Genomic DNA, 12,908 nt, shown 5'->3' on the forward strand with positions numbered 1-12,908 from the left:
TTCACAATGTATTTTTTTCTTAAGACTGATTTATTTTTTCTTACCTTGATGCATAAACAATCACATAGGAAACCTTGAATAAGCAACTATTCAAGACATAATTTGACACAGTAAACAACTGTGATAAGATAAATAGTTGAAACAGTAAAAGAGTGAATCTGGTGCAAACTGCAGGCATGGATTTTATTCCAAAAAGAGTAGTTACCAAGGACTATTTTAAAATAAAAAATTGCTATGAAAATCTTGAAGGAAAATATGTCCACTGTAGTTTCACAGGTGTCATATACTTAATATTTAAACTCTTTGCACAATTATTGATAATAGCCTTCTAAGCAAGATTCCCTGAGTTAACCTTCAGTGGAACCTTACTCACTCTGTTAACAGGGGGCTCCTGAAATAGGTGCCTTAATTCAAACAGTGTGAATGTTCTTCTTGGGCTGGTATAATTTTTAAAATATATTTCGCTGAAACATTACATATGTAACTTGTTTATGAGATGATACAGTTACATCATTAAACTACAAATATTAAATAAAAGTACAAAAACCCTTAGATCCAGGGTACTGCTTTAACTGTGAACGTTTATAGTGTGCTATAAGCCATTTATATATATCATGAAAAGAATCATCTTGAAAATATGTTTTTATAATAGTGGTTATATTAATTTTATAGTCAGAATTAATCTTTTTGTCTGACCATAACAGATTTACAAGCTAAAGCAAACTTGCTATGTATGTACTGAATCTCTGTTTGATTCTACTGTGCCAGAACCTATATTAAGTTTTTTATTTCTTCCACAAGTCCTGTGAGGTTATGAAACGACTTGGAAAAAAATTCTTCAGTACCAACTCCATATGGGTATGCAGTGTAACTCTCTGCTTTTGACCCCATGAAGATTCTTGGATGACTCAGACTAACAATTTTACTTATGGGAAAAATAATTTTAAATTGCTTGTATCACTTTTTAAACACATTATTTGCACGTATCTTTTCTAGCCTCTCAAAACTTGCATTGCAGTTTACTTCCTAAAAAAGAAATTATTGAAGAGAGTGCCTATCCCTGATCTTTACTTACGTCTTCAGCTTTCTTTTCATTTCAGGCTGGAAAAAAAATTTTCTTTATACTTCCTCTGTGGGAATGGAACAAAGTCCATGCCCAGCTGGTATAAAATTGAATCCTTAGGTTTTAAAATGCTTTCTAAGAGCTAAATTTGTGTAGTGAGCTGCTGTACACTCTAGCTCAGTTTTAATCTGACAATAAGTGAAATTTTTTACCTATATGATCAGGGAAATGTGGCCCACAGATCAAAATGAAAACTGTTCTGTTTCCTATTATGGGGAACAAACACATTTTCATATACAAAGACATTTCTTAACATTTTTTTGGGGTTTGTTTGTTTGTTTGTTTGTAAAGTAGAAGAAATTCTAAATGTTTTATACTGCGTTTAGTACACTTATCATAAATACTAATTTTATAATAATTGTTTGATTTCACATATTACCTGCTATGGGAAATTCCACATTTAAGTACTCAGTAGCTAACAGTTTTCTTGTAGGCATGTCGATATTACACCTGCTATGATGAATTTAACAACCATAGGCCGAATGAAGCACATTCACTTAACAGAAAAGCTTAAGATATGAGTATGGAAGACTTCAATGTCACAGTTTCATTTGGAGATGGCAGTAATGGGCAATCACATGGGGTTTTTGCTTTTGTAATGCTTGGTGCTGGGCCAAAGCTATCAGAGTTTTCAACTGGTTCTTTACCCAACTTCACAAGCATCTCCCAAATCCTTAATTGAAAACAACTCACTGCCTGTATTTTCTGAAAGGAGAGAAAATATCAAAATATTTGTCTTAGAAACAAAATATTGGATCAAACTGTGTCCTGTAGATAATTTGTTGGGACAACAGGAAACTTGGCTGGAAAAAGGGGGTGATTATGTAAAAAAGATTTATGACACACACAGTTGTCTGTGTGGAGTCAAATCTCCAAGTAAATGGGCAATTCTTCAGGTTCTATCCTATATTGTGTCATTTTAGTGTCTGTGTGGATGAAGGTAGGAGGAACATCAGGGAGGAATATCCTGAAGAAACAGCAGACCTTTCTGTTTGCTTTCAGATATTTTAGATAATGCTTTACTAACATAAAAAATATGCATGAGCTTTTAATTGTTAGTTGGATCTCAGAATAGGCTAAGCACGAGATAAGCAGATAGGGAATTAAAAAAAAACCTGGAAACTAATATAACTGTTCTGGTGATTTAGCAGCAGCTTTTGAAATTCATGCAAACCTCAGGAAGCAAAAGAGCTTCTTGGTGAGATGATAGACACAAATGGTTGATTAAATCTAACAGGGGAATAAAAAGGCCACTTCTGCAGGAGATAGGTGATCCCTCTCCCAGTTCCAGCAGACTGCTTGAGTTTCTCAAATGAGCTTTTGTTGTGTTCATGCTCACAAGGGGAATGCTTAATGTGAATAATCTCTTTAATCACTGTGCAATCTGAAAGTCCTTTTTCTGGAAAGGGCACTGCAAAAGCTCATGAGAGAGAGGATGAAAAGGGTGTGAACTCTGAGTAGCTGTAAACTGAGGGGCTAGAAAAATCCAAAATCCAGTCCTTGTAGGGCAGTGGAAAGGAACAGAAGAAGAAAGTAATATTAACCTGAGAACAATGGGTAATACAGCGAACATGTTACAAGAAACATGGAATGCTTTGTAAGGGAATCAGTGGGAGTTGTGTGCTGTGTCTGTGGCCGGCAACAGAGACTCTCAGGACAGCAATGAACAGTATCGAGCTGAGAGAAGATATCACCAGATGGTTTTTCTCCTTTCTTGCATTCATTGTTCTTTTGTCTGTTCTGATTTCCCTTTGTTTTATAGCTTGTACTTCTACCCTTCTACTCTAGAAGCATTCTTAGTCCTATATAGTGGGAGCTTGCAATTATGATAACTGGAGACACTGAAATGGTTTTCCTTTGCGTTCCAGGGTGGCTGGGGAGGAAAGATGACTTTAATGTGTACTTTTAAAGATACTTTGTAAAAATATTTAAACTCTCTGCATCATTAATTGGAGTAGTTAAAATTAATACTGTAACTTCAAGAAAGACAAGGATATTGGATGGATTTCATTGGTTTATACAACCAGGACTTATAATGTAGCAGTGTGTAGATTATTTAATGTTTATCCCCAAAGCCATTGAAAAAAAATATTTTATATCTCTCTAACTATCCATTGCATAGTCCTAGAATCCCAGGATTACCCAATAACTGAAACTGGAAGACATGTAAGGAAGTTTCAAGGTTTTTGTTTTAAGTTTCTTTTTTGTTTCTCATTATCCTACTCTGATCCTACACTGATAGGTAGTAAATTTAATACATTTCCAAAAGTCAAGCCTGCTTTGCCTGTGACAAAAATGAGTGAATCTCTACCCACAAGCCTCAGGAGGGGGGTGATGGAGCAGCTTCAGTGGGCACCTGGCATCTAGCCAGGGTCAACCTACCACATGGTGTATGCCAGGGAGCCAGTATTGTTTTCAGGAGGACACACAGGTCTGAAGCATATAATGCTTCATGTTGATACATCAAAATATTCATACCAGAATTCCTGAATTATGTCTTTTAGCTGTTCTGTATGTGTATAAGTATGTATACTTGTGGAAGGATGAAGAGAAGGCAGAGGACTGCTGATTAAACAGAGTGCCTCAAAAATGTCTAGCTGGCCAACATCCAAACCAGATTAATGTCTAAAAAAGGCTACAATCTGTGCATTCAGGTGAGTATTTTATGATATGTAATACAAGAAACATCTGTGGCTCCAGCCAGCTGCTCATGAAAGGAAGTTCTGATTACAAAGCTGTCACAGCAGCTAATGCTAATCTAATGCTAATCTTTATGCTTAATGGAAATTTCAAGGAGAGGAGAACACTGAACAGTTCTTACCCTCTGGAACTGGGAACTGATGTGAATCGCAAGCCTTCCAAACCCCAGAGACCCCAGAACGTGATGATTCACGAGAGTAGTTTAAAAATAGAGGGGGTTAAAAATAGTAAAAGTTCTTTCTGTTGATATGCTAGTTTAAATCCATATAGGTTGCAGTTTCTGGCTACATAGGCTTGAAATCTTTTGAAAAATGCAGCTACTTAAAAAGCATATAAATAGCAACTGAGGACATTGTATAATCCCCTAAAACCATGAACTTGGTCTTATACTGATGACCATGGTTTTGACACTGTAGAAGTGCCCTGTTAAGAGTCAGGATCAGGAGTTTTATTCCACCCAGATCAATACCTTCTACAGGAGGATGATAATTAAACCCACAAAAGCTAAGGCATGACTTTCTGCTTTTTATTAACAGAAATCTCAGCTGAGAATAAGGCTGATGGTTTCATCTGAAACACTGAATTCCTGATCGTGCTGTACAAATCATCTCTCTTCCCTAAGTCATGTAAAGGGGCCAGCATGAGAAGATGGATGGGTCTGACATGGACAGCCTTCTGCAGGCTACCCTGCACACTCTGAGAGCTTGCCTGACATCAGTGCTGTGTGCTACAACTCCAGTCTGTCCTTGAAATGCCCTTTGCACTGTGATTTGATGGGGTTACTGGAAAACGGTCCTACAGCTGTTTTCCTGAGTGCCTCCAGAAACCATCTCAGTTACAGAGTGTTTAGGACTCTTCCAAAATACTTTTCTTTCTTTTTCAGGGTGTAAAGGTTTTAGGGTGCCAGTGAAGCTCTTGTGACAAGGCAAATCCTAACATCCTTCTTCAGATGTCATTTAGATTTGACTTAGTCAAAACTCCCACTGACTTCACTGAGCCATTTGAGATTTGGCACTAGGACATTAGCACATTGCAATCAGCTATGAAAGCAGCAACAGAACTGAATCCCATAGAGTCACATTAGAGTAACATACTTTATTTCCATCCAAGTAAAAAGGTCTTCCGTGACTTCCTTTTCTGGCCAAATCTAAATCTAAACACATTATTCATCTGTGCACAAGTCTGTTTGCTTTCCAAGCCAAAACTCACTAGAAAAACAGGAAATAAGATATAAAACTAGGTTGCTCTGCTCTGATAATTTGTCAAAGCCACAAAATATGTTTTTCATTAGCTTTCAAGCATGGGGTGCTTGTGTTTAGTGCATGTTTAGTACATCTGTCTACCCATCCATCCATCCATCCATGCATCTTATTTTTTCTGAGCAGAGCAAAAGTTCAGCACAGTTTTCAGCTATGTTGCTTAGCATCTTTTGTTTAGAGAAAGCAGCAGACACCAAAATTTTAATTGTGTTTTGATCTTACAAATTAGTTTGTCCTTGTGAAAGGGGAGCAAAACAAAGTCAAACTTGTGCTCATGGATCTGTTGGTGGCAGTCTCAGTGGTTCAGGAGGCATAGTCCTGCCTAAATGCCTTCCTAAGGGCAGCTGAAAGCAAAGGAAAGTCATCAGAAGAATCCCATCAATTTCTAAGTGCACTGCATCACTCCCTAGAAAAGAGTGTTCACCATTTCCATACCCCTTAACCTGCAATTCCTTACCAAACCTCCATGCAGTAAGACATCCCTATATCCCTTAATCTACTGACTGGGTTTTCAGAACTGAATGAAATTATTTGGTGACTGATGACTTTGGGTAGACTCTTAGAGTGGTTGTAAAGGTATGTGTACTGCATCTAAACCTTGGGAGTTTTGGCAGCTTTGGCAGCCTGTGCTGAAAATGGAATCCCATAAATTCAACATTGTTTTTTAATTTTGTAAACTTTTTGTAAACTCCAAAACTGTATAGATGTGGGAAATGCTCTTCACTGAGTCTCGATATACCCAAACACTCCAGTTTTAAACAACTAATTTTACTAGAAATATGTGGGGGTGTTTCACTAAGACATCTATATTCACTGTGTTTGTAAGGACTCTATGTGAGAGGTCAGAAAGTCCCATTTACTTGTAGGTAAATTAATCCTAACTATAGACCTAGACAACTCTAATTCAAGTTTTCCTCTTAATTTACTCAACTGTGTGTTGCTAAATACCATAAAGTGCCCAAAAGTCTTAAGCAATTCCACTATTCTTCACAGAAGCAGAGTTTCAAGATAGAACCCAGGAGCAAAGCCAAAATATGTCCCAAATTGTGCCAAATTTCTGTGGCAGGAATATATTCTTTTAATCGTAATTGAGATGAGTTCAAATGTGGTGTTGTACTTTGCCCTGGATTTTTCAAATCTGAACCATTATCTATTGTTGATCACATTTGTTCCTAAGGCTGGTAGACCAGAACCTGTGAAGAACTTTGATATTCACAGTGGACCCATGAACACCAGCACCCAAATTGTTACCCTTCAGACCAGGGCTCAGATATGACCTAATGGGAGGCCTCTAAAATCCTTGGCTTTTTAAAGGTTTTGAAGGTTCAGCCTCTGTACATTTTCAGAAACACTTCATCTTTCACAGGGCTCAGCAATTTTTCTTCTGTCTCATGCATGAACTGCTTATACATCACCAGAATTCAGAAACAAGAGTTTCTGTGCTGAGCTGTGTCTGGTGGTCTGCTCTCAAAGCCTCCTCTCTCATGCACCAGGAGGCACAGTCTTGGCTACTATTCCCACTTAAATCATGCTTACACCATGGACTGTCCCAGAGCTGTACTTCTCTCCTTTGCCTGGGAGCATTAAAAAACTCCTATTTGACATCTCTTTTAGAGACTGCCTAACCACTAATCTGTGACTTGCTCCACCTTCCAGTTGTGTCTGTGTCCCTGTGAATATAAGAATTATTCATTTCTGATGCCTAAGAGAATACCCAGACAGAGCCTGTCTTTGTGGGTAGGATGCAACTTGTCTGTCTGTTGTCTGTGCATGAGCAGTACAGGAGCCATAAGGCCAGTATGGGAAGGGAACCTGCCCTAGAGGCGACTCCTATGATACTGGAGAGAGCCCAGTTCTCACCAGCTGTTGTTTCTCCAGACAGTGGCTGAGATTTGCCACTGGCAGCAGTGGGACAGCTGGAGAAAGCTGGGCAGAAGGATACTGAGGGGGTGTGGGAGGGTGGGGGGTGGGCACCAGCACCAATTGGAGGCAACTGGAAGGGGCTATAAGGAGATAGAAAGCGTATCAGAGGTATGAGTGTGCCCTCCTTCCTCCCCATCCTCTCTGCTCCTTGCAATCTCTGTGACAAACACAACAGTGTGGCTGGACCTGCTGGCTAGGGAGGAAGGATATCAGAGTTTTGCATGTCAAGTAATGCAGCATTGGTGAAAGCTGCTTGCTGCGGCACTGATTAAACCACAAACAGCTTTCTGAGCAGTTTTTGGAGCTGAGGTGGATGCCCACCTGGGCAGCATTCCCCCTTTCCACTGGCATTTTTGCTGCCCTTGGATGTTTCCTGAACCACTGGGTGCTGAGCACTCAGGTGGTGAGCACATTGTGCAAATACATCCACACTTGCCAGGCATGCTCCCTAACTGAGGATGTGTCTGGACATTATGTTGTCTCTGTGATTTATCATTTTCCAGACTGAATACCCTCATCAACATCCTTGTGTTCTCAGTGAGATGTTATGTGCTGGGGGCGTGGGAGGCTTCATCAGAGTCCTCCTTCCCCATTCTTCATAAGCAGGCAGCCTCTTTCCTTCTGCCATGCAAAGCAAAGGTTCAACTATCAGGGGGAAAATCTAACTTCTGGGACAAATTGTAAACTTGAGGAGCAAAAAACACGGACAATTAAGTCCAGTGATTGATTCTTTACTATAGACTTTTCACTCCAGGTTCATGCATGGGAGGTCTGGATTCATGTGGTGCATGAAACTGAGCAAAGGAGCATTGAGAATAAGGGATTAAATTAAAGGGAGGCTGGGGTGGTGGAAACTGTGGGAGGGAAGAGCATATGGGAAGAAAGAAGGGAGGAAGAAAGGGGAGATAGGAAGGTACAGACAGTTGAAGAATAGAAATAGGTTAGGGGGTGATTGTACAGATGGTGTAAATCATCATGTGCTGATCTCTTCTTCCACTCTGCTGACTGCTGGAGCTATCATTTAACATATTTTCATGATGTCTTACTGAAAATAGAAGTAGCTCTCCTGTTTCCAGAAGGTGAGCTGTTGAAAGTTAAAAACTAGAAACTAGTAGCTTTTGGAAGCAGCTCCTCATTGATCTGAAAGTAGAGCTGAACTGGAAACTTCCTAATGAAGTTTATGTCCTTGCCACCTAGCATGTTTCCTGCTTTTAAAGGGGTGATTACAGTCTCATAATGTGTTTTTCTAAATTGCAGGAAATGATTACTTTTAATGTGGCATCCCCAAAAGAATTCTTTTGACCTCGTTGTATGTTTTTGCTCTCACAGTTTGAGGTGTGTAAATATCAGTACATGGTATTTCCAATTGTAGCCAGATGCAGAGCTTTCCCTGATTTAAATTCACCATCTACTAGGCTTCTGAGCACTTTTGTGGAACAGGAACAGGAAGACAAGCTTCAAGGGTTTGTCTTTCCTCATGGGCTGCAGGATTTGGCTAGTTCAGAGGATATATCTGTCTGAAGACTTTTCTGGATCTAGACTGGGATCTCTTGTACTTAATTTTCCACCACAAATATCCCCCTTGAGGTTCATTTGTCTGTCCCAGTAGCGTTGCCAAGAAGAACTAATTGAAGTAACGTCTAACAGCATTGTTGGACACTGTGATTTTAATTTCCAAAGTGACTGCAGTAATTTTTTTCATCTGGGCCTTGCTGCTCTTGTTGGCAGCCATCTCGTTTGAAATGATGACTCTTCATTCTTCTTGTTGATGGTCTTTTTAAGTCTTGAGGCACCAGCTGGTCTAGTTTGGAGGATTTAGATGAAATCTCTGGAGGTAAATGGGTATCCAGAGATATCTGACCCTGGAAGGATATGTCTCTCAGGGCCACACAGCCCACATGGAGTCCCTCCAGCTGTGCACGGAACAGAAGGTGGCTTTATTTTGCTTCAGCTGCCAAGTGTAGCAGCAGCCTAAAGGCAGGTTTTACTATGTGATTGTATAATTTCCTATACATTATCATTTAGAGGAAGTTCTTTTGACCTCAGTTTTGTTGATGAACCACCAGAGTCACATCAGGCATTACAAAGAATAAAAACCCAACTAGATCTGTACCTGTAACACAACCATGTGTTAGAAGGAGCTCTGTATGTACACTGTATCATCAGGCAAAGCTCCTGTACAAATCCAAACAAGTCAAGCCCACTCAGGTACTGCTGGTAAGGCAGAGCAGAAACAGCCTCCACAGTCTTTATGTGTCAGATGTACCTCTGTGACTTTGGAATGAAGAGTTCTTGAAACCAAAGAGATGTGTGATCACAGAAGTACATTTCATGGCAAATTTCCAAATAAAACTAGAAGAATCATCACATTAGACCGTTTAAATTCTTTATGTCTTCTTCATCAAGTTAGTTTCTCTAAGAATGAATTATCTGTATCTCATAAAAAAGGATAAATAATTGATAGTCATGATTGGATGGATAATGTTGCATGGGCAGCATTCTCATGACTCCAACATCAACATGTAGAACTGCTGTAATCCAGACCTGAAACAGTTCAAATACAGTTTTGTAAACAAAAACAGGCCCTGACTTTGTTCTTGGATTTTAAACCTGATTGCAAATCCTTTTTTTTTTTTTCTGAATGCTGCTCATCATTCCAGTAAAACTGGAAATCTTAATTTATCAATTGTGATTATCTCCAGGAAACAGTTTCATGCTGTGAAAGTTATTTCCAGGGAACAGTTTCACAGTTATGCCTGCTGTCAGAAATTTTCAAACTGAAGATGTATCAACTAAAACAATATCATATGTTCCTCATAACTGTGTGTGTTGTGACAAAAAGATAGAAGAGGAAGATTTATTGGAAGAAGATTGCCAGATGCTGTCCAGAGAGTAGAGAAAGCCATTAGCTCTAAACTGGGTGAGTCCCTGTTCTTTACCAAGCCAGTAAAGTCCAGGCATTGTAACAAATGCTGCATGTGTATTTGAAAGTTTGAGTGGGAGACAATGAATAAGAAAATATCTTAATTGGATGGGGATAGAATTAGCTTCAAAAGTCAAAACATAAGGGTTTGGGGGTTTTTGTTAAATTAAGGCACATCTCATTTTATTTATATATATATATATATATATATATATATATACACAAAAATATCTTCAGCATTCCAATTATATTAAAAATGTGTCTTTTGTAATTTATGGAGGCTGTGAGTTTTAGAAATCTGTTTCCCATTTATCCCCTTGCTGCTGCTGGAAAAAACTGGAAACTTTGAGTTCCCAGGTAACAGCTAGGTAACAATCAGCTAGTGATCAGTACAAGTAGTTCATATGAAAGATCAGGCTTGCTCCTGAGCTGACCAGGCTGCTCTCTTCCACTAAACACACAGACCTTTCAGGACAAGAACATAAATTTTCTACTCCCTATTCTTGGAGTAAAAGGCTCAAGAGAGAAACCATGTGAGAAACTACCAACAGGAATACGGAAAGCTATATCAGCCTGGAGAAATATGAGCATGTAAAAGAAAACCTCCAGAGAAAGGAATTATCTAGTATTTATAGAAAGAGTCTGCCTGAGGCCTTCACAGTAAAAATTTAGTCACTGTTAGGTGTTCACCATTCTAGTGGAATTTTGGGGTAAAAAATGAACAAGAAATTCTTGGAAACTGCTGCATATTAGGATTTTTTTTATTGGCTTCCAGATATTGACTTATCTAGCAGCATGATGAAGAAATCTGGATGCAATACATCTATTCTGATCTAAAAAAAAAAAAAAAATAGTGGTAGATGAAAGAAAGAGAACCATTTACTTTTATTGGGTCTTTTTTTATCTTTTCATTTGCTGATTTATTTTTGCACTCATAGAATCTGTAACATGACTTCCAAAACATTTTGGAAGAAAAAGAGAGAAAAAAGTTCCCAGTTGTCAGCAAATTTTAGGCAATTAAAAGGAGGGGTTCAAAGTAATCAAATCTGAGAGTTATCAAAATAAAAAAAATTGTTCAGGCTTCATGACAGTAGCATTATGAAAATCAGTAATATGTTTTCAATTAAATATGTGAATACATGCATAAAGGAGGTCTGAGAGGAGTGCATACATCAGCTGCACAATAGCAGGTGGAAAGAAAAGAAAGAGAGATATTTAAAATGAGAACCCAAATGAGTTCTGATACTGAAGTGATTAAGAGCTGAGAGAACTGTGGAGATAGCACTATGAAAAAGAAAAGGTGAATCAGTTAATTATAGAAATGCTTATTATGGAAAAATGTACTTGGTGTAGCATCATGTGTAGTTTTGTAGCATTGAGGTTAGAAAAGAAAGTCACTTTGTGCAGGGCTATATTGGGGATATTTTAAAACTGTTATGGGAGAAAACTGATGGAAAGAAAATATATGATCAAAACCAGAGACTGTGTGTTTGGGAGGGTTTTTGAGGGTTTTGGTTGGTTGATTGTTTAGGTTTGGTTTCTTGGGTTTTTTTTTCTCTTTTTTTATTTCTTTGTTTTGTTGTTTGTTTGGCTAAAAGCCTAACTGTTGTTAGAAATGTACAATAATATTAAAAGACAAGTATGTTGCCATTGGAGTCATACAACTGAGAATTGACCTGCTTGCTCAGTGTGGTAACCCAAAATATGTACAGTTTTAACCTTGTAGTTTATCTGTCAAGATAGATTAGAGCAAGAGAAAATTTTCTGGATGTTTTTACTACCCAGATATTGCTGTCTTAAATTGCAAATCAGTATAGAATAGCTGTCAAGTCCTGTACATACAGCTGTGACATGATTGCCTGTATTTAACTTAGTCATATATGGCTTTATAGATTGTTTAGAAATGGATGAGTAGTGTATGCCAATCTTTGTAATGCAAAAAGTGACAAGAATTTCTGTATTTGTAGTATAATCTCCATGAATATCATGATTACAATAAGCATAGAAATTACCATCAGACTCCATCAGATAAAGGCAGTTGTTTGTTAATTTAAACTAATGCCTTTAGGTACCTGCTAAACTACTGAGGTATGTGCTAAAACATCCTACCTTTACTGGATTCATCACCTAGGGAGCTTTCCAAAAATTACAGATTGCTCATATTGCAGCCATGGTGGGAATCCCTGGAATCTCTCCTAATGGTGGCTTCCCACAGCTGCAGCCATTTTCAAAAGGAGCTTTTTCTTATACAGTTGTCGTTTTAATTGTAATAATGACTTTGTTAGCTGTGCAAGTTGTTTTGATGATAAAAGCGAAATGCTTAGCAAAATGAGTAGTTGATTTCAATACAGAGAGGCTCTGTCTTTACAAGACAGGACCAAGTACAAAACAGCAGATAACTCCTAGGAGATCCTTTGCTCAGTCCTGATCAGAAGCTTTTAGCTAAAATGATTTTTGCCATATCCTTTCTGTTCTTGTGACAAAGCTACAGTTTGCAGATTACCAGAGGGGGAAGCTTTGGCTGCCCTTACTAATGCTGAGTATGTAATGTTAGAAATAATGGAGGGGGGACAGTGAACCACGTGTCATGGGCTGTCCCTGCAGTGGTTTCACTTGGAGTCACAGACTTCTCTGATCATCCTTGCTTTTCAGAGCAGCAAGTTTGTGATGCAACAGGACAGATTTTGTAGAAAATTCCCTTCAACTGAAAAAAAAATTCTAAGGTCAAATTCATGTGTACCAGTATGGAAAGGCAGTGATGGTGGGAAACAGTATCACAAAGCATATAGTCAGAGAAATGGAAACAAAACTGCAGTGTCCCAGACCTCAGGGCAGTCCAGATAGCATCAGTGAAAGGACAAGACTAGCTTGGAGTGATGTGCATCCCAGAAAGACAGGACAAAAGCCCTACTGTAGCTTATTTCTGTGAGTACAGAGAACTAACGCAGTAACAGCCCATACCAGAAGGCAATACTGATGT

Source organism: Pseudopodoces humilis, chromosome 5, assembly GCF_049639895.1.
Source record: "Pseudopodoces humilis isolate 2021_Gansu_Grassland_sample_001 chromosome 5, ASM4963989v1, whole genome shotgun sequence".
NCBI classification, from domain to species: domain Eukaryota; kingdom Metazoa; phylum Chordata; class Aves; order Passeriformes; family Paridae; genus Pseudopodoces; species Pseudopodoces humilis.